Below are 19,176 nucleotides of genomic sequence, written 5' to 3'. Positions count from 1 at the left end.
TTTAAATCCGAAGGTCTTTCCACTCTCTAGTGGTCGCTCATCACAAGAACCAGGATAATCTCAACTGGAGTGAAAAAGACAACTGGTTGACATCAACACGCGCTACACCAAAGTTAGAATTAGCTGACCAGGAATTTAAAGCAGTCATAACAACCCCTCAACACACAAATGCACATGTTTGAAATGGAAAAAAAAAAAAGAAAAAGAAATCTCAGAAAGTACATGGATAACATAGCAAAGAGTATGGAAATGTCAGAGCTGAAAAATCACAGATTTAGTCCATGTGTTCAGCAGTGAAGCTGAAGACAGAACGAAATAGGTCAGTAAAGACAGATAGACCGAAAATAAAATGGAACAAAACGAAAGAAGTCTTAGGTACTTGTGGGACAACAAAAGATTTGACATTTGTGTCATCAGCCCCAGAAGATGGGGCTGAAAATTTCCCAAATTTGGCAAAAGATGTAGATTTATTGACTCAGTATTAGTGAACCCAAAACATGATAAACCTACAGAAATCCATGCCAAGACACATCATAATCATCATAATCAAAATTCTGAACACTAAATATAAAGAAAAAGTCTTGAACACAGACAGAGAAAAATGACACCTTCTCTATCGGGGAAAACCACATGAACAACGGATATTTCATCACAAACCATGAAGGCCAGAAGGAGGTGGTGTAACATTTTTCATGTGCTCATAGAAAAAAAGATCTATGAATCTTTTTTTCCAATCCAGAATTCTATATCCTGCAAAAATATCCTTTAGGAATGAAGAGGAAATAAAACATTCTCAGGTGAAGGAAAACTAGAGGAATTTATCACTGGCAGATCTACCCCTAAGAAGTGGTAAAGACAGTTCTCTAAATAAAAAGAAATAATAAAATGAGAAACCTCGGAACATCAGTGTGGTTGTTTTAAGCCATATATACTCCAGAAAAACATGTTCTTACATTTAATCCATTCCTGTGGGTGTAAACCCATTGTAAGTAGGAACTTTCGATGAGATTATTCAGTTAAGGTGTGTTCCACCTCGGTCAGGATGGATCTTCTTCCTGTAACTGGAGGCCTCCATAAACAAATGAAATTCAAACAGAGGGAAAAAGCCACGGAAGTAAGAAGCCGAAACCAGTGAAACTTGGAAGAAAAGGGAGAAACGACAGATGCCGCCTGTGCCTTGCTGTGTGGCAGAGGAGCCGAGGATTGCCAGCCTAAGGGCTTCAGGAGGAAATCACCTTGATGATGCCTTGATTTTGACATTTTCTCAATTGCCAAACTGTGAGCGAATGAATTCCCATTGTTTAACCCAATTCATTTCATGGCATGTGCTTTGAGCAGCTTAGAAAATGAAGATTATCAGGAAAGAAGGAAGAACATAAGCAAAATGACGTGTATACGCCATGGGCTTTCTTTTCCCTCTTGAGCTTTCTAAACTGTGCTTGATGGTTGAGGCAAGATTATAACACTGTATGCTGTGGCTCTCAGTGTAGCTTTTAGGACATTTATGTTAGAAATGGGGGAGGGTGAAGGGGAATCAATGGAGGCAGTGTTCTTATATGTCACTCACACTGGTGAAATGATGACTCCGTGTGTTCGGGATGGAATCGTGTTCCCCACAGAAGACACGCTTAGGTCTCGGTCCGCATTCCAATGGGTGTGAATCCAGTCTGAACTGAGCCGAAAGAAGAACTTAATAATTAACCTTATTTATTAGTTAAGTTCTGACAAAATTGAATCAGGGCCAGACTGGAGGCCATATAATGAAGAAAATTCGGAGGCATTTAGTCAGAAGACTGTGTGAGGAGCAGGAGGAGGCTACAGAGGTGACCTTGTGATGGAGAATTGCCGTCACCAGAAGGCTACAGATGCCAGGGGAGAGCCCAGCTTTGCCAACATTTTAAATTTGGGCTTCTAGTTTCCAAACCATGAGTCAATAAATTCTTGTTGCTTTAGCCACCCAGTGTGTGGTATTTCTCATAGAAGCCCTGGCAAACTAAGACACCAGTGGGCTGTGGTGTTTTATATATATATATATATTAAATGCCTAGAACAGTCATTTAAAATTCTATACAAGAGATACAGCCAAAAGCACTACAGATTAATCAAAATGGAATGCTAAACAAATGTTCAAATAACCCACATGAAAGCAGGACAAAGACGAGAGAATAAACAAGAATAAAGAGCATGGCAGACTTACGTCCTGATACCTCTGTAATTACATTAAATGCAAATGCAAATGCACCAATTAAAAGACAAAGATTGGAATATTGGATAAAATCATGAACCAAATATATGCTGTGTTCAAGAAATATAATAACATAAGCAGGTTGAAAATAAATGGATGGAGATAGATATTTGATATGAACAATCAAAAGAAAGCAGAACACAAAACATTGCTAAAAGAAACTGCAACCAAAACCATTCCTGCCAACCCTAAAGAACACCTAGGGCATTACAGAAGATTCTGCAAAGTTTCCATGCACTAGGGGAACTTTCTAGAACCCTACAACCTCCTGATGGGTCCCTGGACCAGAAGAGTCCTTGAATGCACCAGCTTCTCCAGAGCATCAACTAGTTCCAGCCCCCATCCCATATTATCAACAGTCCCTTCCGACATGAAAAAGTTAGAGTGGGCATAGCCCAAATACCCCTAAAGAGTGGGAAAAAGGTCAAAGGTGGTGGTGGAGTTATACAGAGAAGGTAGAGTTTAACAAATGAGTATGATAGCTGAATCCTTATATTGATTATTCATTTGGTCTCCAATGTCTTGGGGCAGCTAGTGGTAAAAATCTAATTGTAACACACACCAAACTATGAAATCTGTTCTGTAACTAAAAAAATATTGCTCAAAGAAATAAAAATAACTTAAATAAATGGAAAGACATTCCATGCTCGTGCATAGGAAGATTGAATGTCCTTAAGATGTCAATTCTACCCAAATTGATCTAGAGATTCAATGCAATACCAAGCAAAATTCTAGCAACCTACCCTGAACACTTGGTGTGTCAGTTTGAAAGGATGTATGTACCCTAGAAAAGCCATGTTTTAATCCTAATCCCATTTTGTAAAGGCAGCCTTTTCTTCTAATCCTTATTCAGTCCTGTATGTTTGAAACTGTAATTAGATCATCTCCCTGGAGATGTGACTCAATCAAGAACGATTGTTAAAATGGATTAAGTGGAGATGTGTCTCCACCCATTCCAGATAGATCTTGATGACTTTACTGGAATCTTATAAAAGAGGAAACATTTTGGAGAAAGGGGGAGAGTCAGAGAGAGCAGAGCAGAACGACATGGCCACAAGAAGCAGAGAGTCCACAAGTCAGCAACTTTCGGAGATGAAGAAGGAAAACGCCTCCCGGGGAGCTTCATGAAACAGGAAGCCAGGAGAGAAAGCTAGCAGATGACGCCGTGTTCACCATGTGTCCTTCCAGATGAGAGAGAACCCCTGACCGTGTTCACCATGTGCCTTCTCACTTGAGAGAGAAACCCTGAACTTCAAGAGCCTTCTTGAACCAGGGTATCTTTCCCTGGATGCCTTAGATTGGCCATTTCTATAGACTTGGGTTTTTTGTTTTGTTTTTTTTTTAACTTTTTTTATTAATTAAAAAAATTAACAAACAAAACATTTAGAAATCATTCCATTCTACATATATAATCAGTAATTCTTAATATCATCACATAGTTCCATACTCATCATTTCTTAGTACATTTGCATCGATTTAGGAAAAGAAATAAAAAGACAACAGAAAAAGAAATAAAATGATAATAGAGAAAAAAAAAAACTATACGTACCATACCCCTTACCCCTCACTTTCATTTACCACTATTTCAAACTGAATTTATTTTAACATTTGTTCCCCCTATTATTTATTTTTATTCCATATGTTCTACTCTTCTGTTGATATAGTTGCTAAAAGGAGCATCAGACATAAGGTTTTCACATTCACAGAGTCTCATTGTGAAAGCTATATCATTGTTCAGTCATCATCAAGAAACATGGCTACTGGAACACAGCACTGCATTTTCAGGCAATTCCCTTCAGCCTCTCCACTATATCTTGAACAACAAGGTGATATCTGCTTAATGCATAAGAATAACCTCCAGGATAACCTCTCGACTCTGTTTGGAATCTCTCAGCCATTGACACTTTGTCTCATTTTACTCTTCCCCCTTTTGGTCGAGAAGTTTCTCTCAGTCTCTTAATGCTAATTCTCAGCTCATTCTAGGGTTTTTCTCAGTCCCTTGATGCTGAGTCTCAGCTCATTCCAGGATCTTTGTCCCACGTTGCCAGGAAGGTCTACAGCCCTGGGAGTCATGTCCCACATAGATAGTGGGAGAGTGGTGACTTTGCTTGTTGTGTTGGCTGGAGATAGAGGCCACATCTGAGCAACAAAAGAGGTTCTCTTGGGGGTGACTCTTAGGCCTAATTTTAAGTAGGATTGACCTATCCTTTGTGGGGTTAAGTTTCATATGAACAAAGCCCAAGACTGGGGGCTCAGCCTATAGCTTTGGTTGTCCACACTGCTTGTGAGAATATCAAGAATTCAACTTGGGGAAGTTGAATTTCTCCCCACTCTCACCATTCCCCGAAGGGGGCTCTGCAAATACTTTTCCACTCACTGATCGAATCACTCTGGGATTCATCGGGGCATCACTCTGGACAAACCAACAAAATCTCATGTCCTACCTAAGATTCCAAGTACTTATGACTTTCAATCAAACTATCTACATGAGTTATATTAGGAAATGCTCTAGTCAAAATCTAAATTTTGTAACAAATAAACATTTTTTGCTTTAGTCTCATATAGACTTGTTTTAATTGGGACATTTTCTCTGCCTTAGAACTAGCAACTTATTAAATTCCCCTTTTTAAAAGCCATTCCATTTCTGGTATATTGCATTCTGGCAGCTACCAAACTAGAATGCTTGGAAAAACTAGTTATCAAATTTATTTGAAAAGGAAAGAGACCCTGAATAGCTAAAGATATCCTTAAAAAAGAAGAGTAAGTGGGAGGACTATCACTTCCTGACTTTAAAGCTTATTATAAAGTCACAGTGGTCAGAACAGCAAGGTACTGGTGTAAACATAGAAGTATCAACCAATGAAATCGAATCGAGAGCGCACAGATAAACCACCAAATCTATGCATAATTGCTCTTCAATAAGACCCCCAAATCCACTGAACTGGGAAGAATAGTCTCTTCAATAAATGGGTAGGGGAAAATTGGATACTAGTAGCCAAAAGAATGAGAGAGGACCCCGTATTCCTATACAGAAATGAATTCAAAATGGATTAAAGACCTAAATGTAGGCTCCAGTACCATAAAACTCCTAGAGGAGAATGCAGGGAAACATCTTGAAGATCTGGTAATAGGGGGTAGCTTCTTAAACTTTGCACCTAAAGCACAAGCAGTGAAAGAAAAAATAGATAAATGTGAATTCCTTACAATCAAGAGCCTCTGTGCCTCCAAGGACTTTGTCAGAAAAGGTGAAGAGGCAGCCAACTCCATGGGAGAAAATATTCGGAAGCCACAGATTGGATAAAAGCTTGAAATCCCGTGTACATAAATTATACAGCTGGACAACAAAAGAACAAACAATGCAACTACAAAATGGGCAGAGGATGTGAATGGACACTTTTCTGAAGAGCAGATACAAATGGCTAAAAAGTGCATGAAGAGATTCTCATTTTCATTAGCTATAAGGGAAATGCAAATCAAGACCACAATGAGATACCACCTCACACCTATAAGAATGGCTGCTATTAAACAAATAGGAAACTATAAATGTTGGAGAGGATGTGGAGATATTGGGACACTTATTCCCTGCTGGTGGGAATGTATAATGGTGCAGTCGCTGTGGGAAACAGTTTGGAGATTCCTCAGAAAACTAAATTTTGAGTTCCCCTGTGACCTGGCCATCCCACTACTTGGTGTATGCCCAGAAGAGCTGAGGGCAGTGACACGGACATTTTCACACCGATGTGCCCATCAACAGATGAGTGGATAAAGGAAATGTGGCATGCACGTATGATGGAATATTATGCAGCAGTACAGCAAAACGACATCCTGACGCATATGACAATGTGAGGACATAATGCTCAGTGAAATAAATCAGACACAGAAGGACAGATACTGCATGATTTTGCCATTAGGACTCAGGTAAAGGTCATCTCGGAGGTCACCCCATAGGATATAACAGACCTAGAGGCACACGGAAGTTAGACACGGGGTAGTCGCTACCCAATGAGATTGAACTTGAATGCGAAGGAACGGACAGAAGTGATGGGAACTGACTAGTGGGGTTATAAGTTTGTTGCCATATTGAAGGTGAAAGTGATGGAGAGGGAATGTATAGTGCCGTGCATCCCACTGATAAAGTCACAATTATAAATAAGTCCTCACATGAACTATTTCAAAGGTTCAACAGAGACAATACTGGAGAGTTATGTGGGGGAGACTAAAACTGCATGCTATGGCCATTAGGAAGGAAGGAAAACATCAACAGAACCGCAGTGCTACCAGGACAACTAATTGGGGGAGGGGAGGGACACGAGATAGGGGGTTTCCCAAATGGGAAAGTTTAATAGCTCCAAATTTACTTTCCTTCAGACCCTCAAGGGACTCTGCCAATACTTTTTCATTATCAGCCCACCATACTCTGAGATGTCTCCAAGTATTACATTAAGCTATACGGAATTATAAGTTTTGATTTGATAGTTGGTGAGGCTGTGCTTGCTGGTTCTTTATCTTTATGGACCAATGAAAATTGTCTAAAATTGAGAGTGCTGCTGATTGTACAACCAAGTGAGGATACCCAAGACATGGGTTTTTTACTTTGGACATTGTCCCTGATGCCCAGTAGATAGAGGGAGCCAAAGGGCCCAATGACCGAGAAGCACAGTGGTGAAGGGTGGTACATTTATACGACGGAATACGGTGCAGCTATGAAAAGCAAGGACGTTGAGAGGCATGCAGCGAACTGAATAAATCTTGGGACAATATGTTGTGCAAAATAGGCCAGACACGAAATAACAAACATGCTAAGGTCTCGCTCAGAAAATACTCATGAGTAAGCTGGAGCCTAGAGTGTGAGCCCTTAGAGCAGCCACACTGGGTCTGAAGCTGTCAGTGTATTTCTCGATTCTGAGAGCTGAGCTCTATGTGAATTAGCTGGAATTTCCCTGGAACTCTGAGTGACTCTGACACCTAAGATCCAGAAAGGGAGCTGCGGCCTGAAAGTTAGCTCAGCTACATGCGGTGACAGTTGAAGTGACCCCAAAAGAGATCAGGCCCAATTAGAGATAAAAATAAAGCCAGTCAGTCTGGGACTAAGGTAGATCTGAATGCGGGGTAACAGATGATAGCGTAGGTACTCTAGAGCCTCACCTACTGTATGAGACAAAACGTAGGAACGTTTGTTATGTCTAGAGTCTAAGTTTCCTGTAACACACACTCTAAATCAGCCTGTCTGGAGAGCTCATTAAACAACACGACTCCCGGAGTCCAGGACGGGAGCGAGGCTTTATAATTCTGCACAGCTTAAAGTAATACCCGCATGTGTCTCAGACTACGGTGGGATGATGACTACAAGTATTGGTAGAGTCCCTCGAGGTTCTGAAGGGAAAAAAATGGAACCATTAAACTTTCCCTTCTGAGAAACTCGGGCACCCTCTCAACCACTGGGGACTCTCAACAAAACAGGCCAAGGCCTTGATTTTGAGGCTTGTCCTCATGAAACTTATTTCTGTAGGGGAGAAGCTAAGACTACCTACAACAAGGCTTCCAGGAAACCTCTTTTGTTGCTCAGATGTGGCCTCTCTTGCTCAGCCCAACCCTGTGGGGAAAATCATCACCATCCTCTCTATGTGGGGTGTGACGTCCAACAGTGACATTCTCCCTGACAGCGGGCTGTGACTCCCAGGGCTCAGTGAGGCCCTGGCGTCGTGGGATCAGCAACGTCTTCCTGAGCACAAAAGGGAAAAGTAGTGTAATAAAATAAGGCATCAGTGGCCAAGAGAGATCACATAGCATTGAAAGCCTTTCCCGGAGGCTACTCTTCAGTTAGATATTGCTAGTTGCCACGTTTCACCAAACCCCAACCAACGTCACTCTGGTTGACTCTTAAGAACACCTTGAGTTCTAATTGAAACTCTATGTTTCATGGACTAGGTTTATTTTCCTGGAACCTGTAATTTCCAGAGCGTTCCTAGGTCAGATAAAGCCTGAACCCCAGAGGGACCAGCCTCCCCAAGATTATCAACTAATTCCATCCCCCTATCCCTTAGTGTAGACACCCCTTCTCAACATGGAAAAGTCCGAGTGGGCATTGCTAAACATCCCTATGGACTAGTAAAGAAGGAGTTATAGCAGAGAAAATAGGATGTAACAAAGGAGTATGACTTTGAAACCGCTATATTGATATTTCTCCTAGCCTCTAGTGTTTTGGAGCAAATAGAAGGAAAAATTTGAAACAGTGGAATGGTTTTCCAAAGCAGACTCTGAAATCTGTTACGTAACTACTTGTTGAAGAACACTTTTACTGCTTTTTTCCCTTTCCTTTGTATAATGTTATATTTCAAAATTAAAAAAAAATGTTTTTCAACAAAAGAAAGCAGGGGTGGCTATATTAAAATCAGATAAAGTTGATTTCAGAACAAAGAAAATGCTAGGGACAGGGAGACATTACATAATGATAGAAGGATCACTCTGCCAGGAAAACATAGCAATCCTAAATGTGTATGCACCAAAAAACAGAGCTTCAGAGTGTGGGAAGCAAAGACTGGTGGAAGCGACGCTGTAGCTGTGCGGCTCCTGAGATGGTTTCCTGCCCACCTATGTCTCCAGGGGCCTTTATGGCAGGTCCCAATTGCAGAGTTAATTTTGTTTGTCTCCTTTCCTTGGAAACGATGATAAATCACTTTTACAAGACAAATACTATTTGAGAAAAAAATGGCAAAGCTTTGCTATAATTCATTCCAGGATGATTCACTTTTCCTGAATGTTTTCTACTGATTTATATTGCCAGTTGTTCCCAAATGATTTTACAATGATCAAATTGGCATAATAAATGTGTGATATATGCAAAAAAGGAGATACATGAGAACTCTTTTTCTGGGATAAAACCCTGGTTTGAGAAGGTGTCAAGAGCCAGTACGATGGGGCACCCATCTGCCAGGCGAAGGGGCTGCAGGGGCGGGCGGATTGGATTGTCCACAGCTCCCAGGGAAGGCTGTAGCAGAAAACAGTCCCAGAGAATTCTAATGTGGCGAGGAAAACTGGCTGGAGCTGGTAGGGGAGAGGCCGTAAGCCAGGGGATGTCACCTTCAAGGGCCCAGGTGAGTCGCCGCAGCAGGATGAGTCGTCCCTTCTGCCTTCTGTGGGGCAGGGATGCCACCTGCAGCCTCGGTCTGGAGAGCGCCCTGGCTGACGTGCCTGCAGCCGCCGCATCTCCGTGCAGTGCGGTTTGGGGGCCAGGTGCCTCCGGGGTACGTTCTCTGTGAGCCTCGGTTTCCCACTGGTCGGACCAGCCGGGCAGCTGGGGCTGTTCGCGGGGCTCCCCAGGGGGCCGCAGGGGGCCCAGGGGGCCGCCCCAGCCCCAGGCCTGCGGTGGACACGGAACGCTGTGGTTGTCGCCTCCAGTAATCGCTTCCTACATTCCTTTCTGCCCCCCTGCATTATCACCCCGAAGTGAAATAAGCAGATGATTTTAGCTATCAAACAGGCCGATTCAGGAGGAGGCGAGCACGTCCTGGTACAACACAAAGGTGAGGTAAGAGGAGAGTGCGTCCCAGTGAAAAACGTCTGTTGTGTCAGACCCACGGGTGTAAATGGTGCAGGTGTGCGCATCGGACACTCACGCCCCGGGGCAGGACGACCCGGGCGACACGGCTTTCTGAAACGGCCATCGACTCTCGGTGAAGTGTCCCAAGAAGAAAGGTCCATCTTTCCACAGTCTACATGATAGCTGAATTCCTGGAAAATTCAGTTTATATTAAAACTATACAAAAATGCTCAGCGCCAAAAGATCAAAAGTGATGGTGGCATTATATAGGATTTAATATACGAATATGTTGCTGAGTCCTTAAACTAATGTCTCTTATTGTCTGCAGTATCTTAGAGCAGCCAGAAGTAGAAACCTAAAATTACGGAACTGTAACCCACGTCAAACTCTGAAATATGTTCTACAACTAATTGTAATGCTGTGCTTTGAAATGAATAGTTTTTTTATATATATGTTATTTTTGACCAAAAAAACTCGATTGTGATGATAAAAAAAATGTTTAAACCCTCTAGCCTCCTATATTCTGGAGCAGCTAGAAGGACAAATCTGAGGAGATGGTATGGTAGCCCATGGCAATCTCTGGGATCTGTCCTGTAACCACTTGTTGAAAAAGTGCTTTGAAAACTATTCCTTTTTTTATTTCTTTGCTTTGTATATATGTTATACTGTACAATAAAATAAGTTAAAAATAAAAAATGAAAAAAAGCTCAGTGCCTGTTTGTTAGTTGGCGTTAGGTTCTAATTCAGCTAAACATTGTGGAACTGAGACGCTGTGCAGCCCAAGGACATGTTTATCATGTGGGTTTGCCCCAGCCTTCAGGGCATCCAGCCTTCCTAGGCCCCTTCCTGTAACTGCCAGGCCCCAGCCCACCCCTGGTCCCCCTCACACACCTCAGTCCCCTGGCGGCACTGCAGCCTGCTGGCTTTATGGCGCTCACCTGACATGGCCCAGAGCTTGATGCAGGTCACGGAGCTCTGTCCCATACTGATCCCTGTACACCTCCTGAGCCGGCCCTGCGCACCCTGATGTGCCCTGTGGGTGTTCTTGGGAAAACAGGCTTTTGGTTCACGGACACCTGCTAGTTAGGTGAAGTTAAAACCAAGCCAGATGCACTAAATGTTACCAAACAGCTCTTCCAGGGGGTAGCTCTCCAGATCCGGCATCAGCCATGGTGATGGCAGCAGCAAATGATGGAAAACTGAAATTAAACACTTTATAAAGGGAGGCCGTCCACTGGGTCCTGTGACACAACGTCCCGGGCTGGGGCGGCACAGGAGCGTGAACTCCGCAGCTCAGGGATGCAGCAGGGGACATGGGCCCTTCCTCGTGGCTCCACCATCTGGGTGCCCACCTGGCCACTCTCGTGGCAGCAAAGGGCTGGCATGGTCCAGGGGTCCCATGCACACATTGGCCACGTCCACTGCCAGAAAAGGCCGTTCCTCCCTGTAGAAGCCGGGAGAGCATTTCCAGACCCAACCAGAGGAGCTCTCTCACATTCACCAGCTAGAGCCCAGGTTCCGTCTGACTGCTGTTCTTAGGCCAGGTCAGGGCTGGCGTTGTGGAGAGCACCCTTTCTAGGACTCCCCGCCGACTCAGCCCGCTTCTTTTTTTTGACATTTTTTCTTCTTTTTTGCATGGGCAGGCATCAGGAATCGAACCTGGGTCTCTGACATGGCAGGTGAGCGCTCTGCCACTGAGCCGCCGTCGCACCCGCTGGCCGGTTCTTTCTGATGGCAGGGTCGGGGCAAGGTCACAACCACCTGGCCAACCCCAGATCATGGCGAGCAGAGCGTAGGCGGTCCCAGAAAAGGAGGTGAAAGTGCCTCGAGTCCAAGGTTCCAGCTGAGGTCGTGAGCGCATGGCACTGAATGCACGCAATAAACTACAAGTCCACAGAGGTTTCTTAAAGAACTATATTGGCGAAGACCCCCGATCTTCACTGGCCACAGCCTGAGAATGCTTAAGCCCTTACTGAGAGCCCAAGGCACTCACCTGGGGTGCAACTGTAGAGGAGGACTCAAAAATCAGTCCTGAAAAAAAAACAACAAAAACTCAATCCTCAAGATAACTAATATTTTAATGCAATACTTAAAAGTCCAAAATGTATGCAAAAAATCCATAGTGAACAAAACATCAAAGTTGTAAATAAAGATGGGACCAGCCAAGGCTGTGATGAAGTGAGGCATATGAGGTGAGCCACATAAGTTCAGGGCCACACATGCCTTGATTTAAATTTTTTTTGATTTCCTGCATCATGGATTTTTTGCATTAGTTCCTCTTTTACAAAATATGCTTTATCTTGATCACTGAATTCTTTGGTATCCTCTTAAATTCTTATAAGCTCTTTGTCTTGGTTTGCCAGGGTTCCTGCAACCAATTCCACAACCTGGTTGGCTTGCCCAACAGGAATTTATTGGCTCACGGTTTTGGAGGCTAGAAGTCCCAAATTGGCATCTTGACAGTCCACGCTTTCTCGTGGAGGCAGCAGCGTTCTGGTGGCTCCTTGGCTTGCTGTCTGCTCGTGTCCATCTCCCTGTCTCCTCCCCGGGGCGTTTCTCTGTAAGATCTCCTGTAATCCAGAGGGAGACACGCCAGGATACAGTTGGGTCACACCTTAGCTAACACTATCTTGAAAACTTCCTATTTACAAGGAAGTTCACATTCCAAGGAGCACCGATTAAGCACATGTCTTTGCTGGGGTGTATGATTCAATCTCCCACACTGCTGAAAACCACCAAAAGCAGCCAACTCACACCAGTTGAACGCGTTCTCCTACTTCCCCTGCAATGAGAGGGCTGGCGGCCACATCATGTGTGCCCCTGGGTTTGAGCAAATGGAAGGCCAATTTGCCTCTCACCAATTCTGCCTACTAGCATTGGTACTGTTACACCCAGCACCCCACTTCTGGCACCAAATTCTGTTGGTCATCATAGCTCTTGCCTGTAAGTGAAAGAAACAAAGATGAGCCCAATTAAGCAGAACAGAAATTATTTAAAAGAAAGCCGTGTAAGTCAGAGAATCCCCCTGACGGCTGGAAGCCAGGGTCTGAGCTGCATAGGAACGGAGGGTGTGTGCTTCACTCCTCAGAAATGCCCAGACGCACACTGGATGCCCCAGCTCGCAACACTGCACTTGCCTCATTGCAACTGCCACTGCCCCTAACACCCTTGTCCCTGCTAAACCCGGAACTCAGTCTCTTTTTTGCAGTGGCTGTAGCTGTCAGAATTCTCAGCTGCTTCTGCTTTGTGGCCCTTTATTCCTTGCTCCAGGTTTTAAATCTGAAAATGGACCTGACTGATGTTTCTGCTGTAATGGAGACAAGCTCCGCTTCCCTCCAAGAGCCATGTGGGGTGGTGTTTCCTAATATAAAAAGTGTGTTGAGGTGCTGGCCTGTTGAGAAGAGGGCCAGATGTCCACTTTGCATGTCCAAGAGATGGGAAGCGCCAGCTCCCTTCTCAGTATTTTCCCTGACACCTCTGGAGTTGAGGCCACAGGAAACCACTGTCCCCAGCCTCTCCTCCCGCAGCTTCCCCTACCTGCACTCACCCTCACTCCCAGCTTCGACACTCCCCCAGGCCTGAGATTCCATCCCCACCACCTTCCCGCTCTCCCTGCTCAACCCTAAAACCCAACCAGGCATGGCTCACTCACAGCACAGCTCCCTACCTGCCACTCACAGATGACAGTGGCTTGGCCGTCTTCCTGGTTTCTCCTGCTCTTAATACTTGCCTCCAATGGGCTCTTTAAGGCTATACCTCAATTACCACTAACTCCTTCCCGCCACACTGGCCAGGTCTCCTTGTTATCATGGGGATACACACACGCCCACCCGAGAAAGCCCCCCTCTTGGCACCTGGTGCCAAGTTCTAACTTCTACTGCTGTTCGAAGCTGAGTTGATCCCTGGCCAGGAAAATCCCTCTTCTCTTTCGGTCCCCATGAAGCCCAACCCACACTGCAGGGCCATCTCAAACCCCATTTCCTTGGGAACTAAGTTGGCCTTTGGATGACTCTTGCTAGAAGTATTATCCAGAAATGGAACTAAAATGTGTGCTTGATAACGAAGTTTATTCGCTCCTTCAGAGATTTGAGGGCAGATGAGTGCAAAAATTCATGGGGGAATGCAGGGCACTGGGGGTGGGGGAGGTTCTGAGTTGCTAAATCTGGTTCTGACCATTTACTGGCTGTGAGGATGTGAGTCGAGACTAAATGCAATGCCTTAAGCACGACAAGGCCATTCTCACAGAAGCTCGGCCTGTGGGAAAGTCGTGGACTGCTACCCCTAGAGCTCCCATCCCACCGCTTCTGGGCCTGCATATCTCTGGCGTGAACACCCTGCTCCCTGAACAACTGCGCGCAGTGAGGTACCCACCCCGATGCAAACGGTTTTGTCAATTTCTGGTTACAGAAATAGTACGTGCTCATTGTGGTTTTTTTTTCTTTAGACTTTATCTATGGTGAAATATGACAGACATTTAAAAAAGCAATAAATTTCAAAGTATGTTATAACAAGTAGTGATAGATTAGATTTCAAAGTTTGGCATGGGTTATAGTTCCACAATTTCAGGTTTTTCCTTCTAGCTGCTCCAAGACACTGGAGACTAAAAGAAATATCAATATAATGATTCAGCAGTCATACTCGATTGTTAAATCCTAACCTCTTTGTTATCACTTCTCTTTCTACTTTGGTCTTTCTTCCACTCTTTAGGGGTATTTTATGCCCATTCTAACTTTTTCATGTTGGAAGGGGCTGTTGATAATATGGGATAGGGGGATGGAACTAGCTGATGTTCTGGAGAGGCTGGGCCCTCTGGGATTCAGGACTTATCTGGCCCCGGGACCCATCTGGAGGTTGTAGGATTCTGGAAAGTGACCCTAGTGCATGGAACCTCTGTGGAATCTCAGGGATGGTCTTGATTGACACTTGGCAAACTCTGGTAATCAGTGATACCTAGCTGAAGCTTCCGTAAGAGTAGCCTCTGGAACGATCTCTCGACTCTATTTGAACTCTCTTAGCCACTGACAAAATTATTCTGTCGCATTTCTTTCCCCCCTTTTGGTCAGGAAGGCGTTGTCAATTCCATGGTGCCAGGGCCAGGCTCATCCCTGGAAGCTACATCCCATGTTGTCAGGGAGACTTTCACCCCTGCATGTCATGTCCCACGTAGGGGGGAGGGCAATGATTTCACTTGCAGAGTTGTTCTTTGAGAGAGAGAGCAGCAAGCTTCAAAATCAAGGGCTTGGCCTATTGACTTGGGAGTCTCTAATGCTTGAGAGAGTACCAGGGGTTTCCCTAGTGGTAAATCTAATAGTTCCATTTTTTTTTCTCTCATCCCTCAAGGGATTTTGCCAGTACTTTTTTTTCCCCAATACTTTTTAATTATCTGCTCAACTTACTCTGGGATATATCTGGGTATTATATTAAACTACACAGAATTACAGGCCCTCGTTCCCATTCTGGGCAATACAGGGTATTGCAGGTATTGGTTTGATTAAATGAGCTCTCCAGACAGGTTGGGTTAGATTGTGTGTGCAGGTGAGCCTGTCTTTCTCTGGTCTCACAGAGTAGGTGAGGTTCTGAAGCACAGGCAATGTCCTCCTTACCCTTGTGTTCTGATTGACCTTAGTCTTGACCTGGTCAGCTTTGTCGTTACCTCTAATTGAAGGCTGATTTCTTTTTTGGTGTCTCTAACAGCTGTTGCATGTGGCAATGCTGACTTCCGGAGCTGCGGAACTCCAACCCTGAGTTCTGAGTGTCACACTGGCAGCCAAAGCTCCGGGAAATACGAGGCTATGCATACACAGCACAGCCTTTCACAATCTAGAACACCAGTTACCGCTCCGGATTAAATGTGACTGCGCTAAGACCTGTCCATCCAGGCCCCAGTTTTCTTACAAGTGTTTTCGAAAAGAGACCACACATTATGGTTTGCTGCATCGTCCTACCCTGGAAAAGTCTGACTCCCCCCTCTTCAGCCACACCCCCAAACCTCTGCACTGGGGCACGCGCAGGGCCCTCCATGGGGGGCTGGGTGTGGCCCTGGGATGAGGGTGGGAGAGGGGCCTTGCGGCGTGGGTCGCCGAGGAGGAGCTGCTGTGGCGAGAGCACACGCGGGAGCTTCTCAGGTCCCGGGGCTGGAGGTCAGAAACCAAGATGTCAGCGGGGCGGGGCCTCCAGAGGGCATGGGGGGGATCCTCCCTCCCCTCTCCCAGTTTTGGGGGGCCTGGCAGTTGCTGACCTTCCTTGGTCTGCAGACGTGTTGTCACCTGGCTCCTCCTGTGTCTGTCTGTCTGCGTGTCCGTGTCTCCACCTGGCCTCCTCGTGAGGACACCTGTCCCTGGGTTAGGGCCCCCCACCCCAGATACGATGACCTCGTCTTAACTAATCACATCAGCAAGACTCTGTTTCCAAATCGGGTCCCACCTGGGGCAAGAGGGTGACGTGGACGGCACAGCGCTGGACCCCCCAAGCCTGCAGGGGTGTCATGTCAGCACCCCCAGAGCTGGGGGCTGCCACCCACCCTGGAGAGCTGAGCCAGCTGGGGAGGTAGGGGGCAGGGAGAACCCTGTGTGGCTGCGGGGTGCCAGGGCTGCAGTGGGTGCGGTCGGGCCATGTGGCCGACAGGACGGCTGGGTGAGAGAAGATGGAGGGGGGCCATCTGCCCGAGCATGCAGACCCCACCCCCCTCCACCCTGTGCCCTGTCCATCCATCCGTCCATCCGTCTGTCCGCCTGTGTACCTGCCTTGGCTGGGGCTGTGTCCTGGGTCCTAGCAGGGCCGGCGGGGTGAGCTTTGTTAGCTGCCAGCGGGCACTGTGCCGGGCTTTGGGGTTCCCTGGAGGCCCCCCTCACCGCCCGCCCCGGGCACAGCCCACGCGCTCATCCCCTCTTTTCTGTGAGTCCTCCCCCCGGGCTCTCAGCCTCTCTCTCTCATTTTCTCTTTTTATTTCTTTCCTCTTTCTCTCTCCTTGCCTTTGTCCTCTCACTGGTTCTTTCTCTGTCTCTCTTTGTGTCTCTCTCCTCTTATCTCTGTCTCTTTCTCTCACTGCCTCTCTGTCTCTGCTCCCTCTCTCTGTCTCTCATTTGTTTCTCTTTCCTCTCTGCTCTCTTTCTCATTCTTTCTCTTCCCTCTCTTGGTGTCTCCCCCCCCCCCCCCACTGTCTCTTTCTTTCTGTTTCTCTCTTGCTCTCTCTTGTTCTCTCTCTCTCTCTCTCTCTCATTGTTTACCTGCCCTCACTGTCTCGTTCTCTCTGTTTGCTTCTCTCCTCTCTGCATTTCTCTCACTGTCTCTGTATTTCCCTTCCCCTCTCTTACCTCTGCTCACTTTGGGTGTCTGAAAGCTCGGCCATCCCTGAGTCCCGAGGGGGAGGGAGCCCTTTCCCCTCCAGCATGAGCCCTCGAACCCGAGCCTAGAACTGCCTGCCCAGGGCCACGCGCCGGCCCGGGACCCACAGCTAGGACCCAGATAGGGGGCAGGGGCTCGGCCATGCCAGGGTCACGGGGTGGACGGCGTGACAAGGCCACATCAGGTGGGGGTGTGTGTAGAGGAAGAGCTCCTTCGCTGAGCTGGCGGGGGCGGCGGGGAGCACAGGCGCCTTCCCTGCCCACGCCCCTGTTCTCAGGGCGCCCTGTGTCTCCTGGGAGGGGTGGGGTGGACAGCCTGAGGGCTCCGGCCCGGTTTGGGGCTGACAAAGTAAAAAAGCAGCAGCAGATTCACCTTCATCCCGGCACTTTGCCCGAGCATGCCTGGGCCCCGGGACGCGCAGCCCTGCCCCGGAAGAGCCGGACGTCCGGACTTGGCCATTCGCTGCCCGGGAGCCGGGACTGCACCGGGGGCCACGGGGGCCGGTCAGGCTGCTGGGCAGGACTGTCACCTGCGAGCTCGGGGATGAGCTCAGGGTGTCGGGGTGCAGCAGGGCAAGCCAGGGGGGTGGCATGGAGACCATGTGGGATGGAGGGGGGGAGCCAAATGGAGCCCAAAAAGAGACAGAGGACAGAGCTCTGTTGGTGGGTCAATGAGGAACGAGACCCCAGGGACCGGTGAGCAAGGGGAGGGCACTGATGCACTTTCGCCAGGCTGGAGACGGATTTGGGGACCACGGGGCCAAGGCTGCCCCCCCACCCCTGGCACCTGTGTGCGTCCCAACAGCAGATGCAGCCGCCCCTCGGAGCCCCCATCCCTTCTCCACGGACTGGAAGCAGGTCCTACCTGCCTGTCCCTGCACCCAGGCTCCAGGGGCACCTGCCCCGCATACCCAGGCCTGCCCTGGAGAGACGCTGGCTGCTTAGACACGCCCCCCTTGGGGAGCACTCAGGGGATGATGCAGGTGGCAGAGGCGAAGGTGCCAGGCCCCGGAGTGGGAGTCTGGGAGGGCTCCCCGGGGGCGACGCTGGCACCAGGGCTGAAAGACGAGTAAAGAGCCAGCCTGCTTCAGTGTGCACATGTGTGCATACACATCTGTGCACATGCATATGCTTACACACATGCTTACACACGTGCACACACTCATTGCACACATACACACAGGGCAAGTGCCATTACCAAGGTTTTTAAAAGGTACTGAGGAAACATCTCAGAACTACTGTCCAACAGAGCGGGGAGCAGGAGGCAAAAGTGGGATGTCACTGGATCTTGAGGTTCCAGCAAGCAGTTCTGAGGCCAGGAAGTAGGAAAGGTTGCCCCAGGCAGGGCCACAGGCTGTGCAAAGGCCCTGGGGTCGAGGAGGTGGAGCCCAGCTGGAGGGAGGGCCAGGGCTGGTGCAGTCTGGCTGGAAGGGTGGGTTGGGGCCTGGTGGGCAAGGGGTCTGCACGTTAGATTCAGGACTCTGATGTGGGGAGGGGGCTCTGGGCTCTGGCCCCCTAGACCTGCTTCTGCCACATCCTGCTGCAGGATGGACGTGGGCATCAGAGCTGGGAGACTGCAGCTGGCCGGGCCTATCTGGAGCTGGAGCAGCCCTGGGCCCCACTCCTGCTACGCTCCACCTCTGGGTCAGACCCTGTCTGAGCCCTGTCCGTGTCCACCCGGGTGCATCCAGGTGGCTGCGTGTGCTGGGACCACGGGGAATGGGAGGGAGCTTCCCAGCTGCCTCAGTCCCAGTGGGGTGACAATGAGGTGTACCCCACCCAGCCCCAGAGGTCAGAGTGGATGGAGTCTCCAGCTGCCTGAAGCAGCCGCCCTCACTTCACCCTGTACCAGCCCCTTCCCCTCCCTGCCCCCCCACACCTCCCCTGACCATGATTCTTGGAACCACATGGAAACAAGCTACCCTGGCTTGAAGACTTCTCAGGTCTGCTTCTTGGGGTTGCAGCCCGAGTTCCCTCCTGTGGGTGAGCAGGTGCCCCTGGGTACAGGCGCCCTCAGGACATGGTCTGTCAGGGTGGGCCTTCTCCTG

The sequence above is a fragment of the Tamandua tetradactyla genome, chromosome 19 (assembly GCF_023851605.1).
Source record: "Tamandua tetradactyla isolate mTamTet1 chromosome 19, mTamTet1.pri, whole genome shotgun sequence".
Lineage (NCBI taxonomy): Eukaryota > Metazoa > Chordata > Mammalia > Pilosa > Myrmecophagidae > Tamandua > Tamandua tetradactyla.
This window is presented reverse-complemented; position numbering follows the sequence as displayed.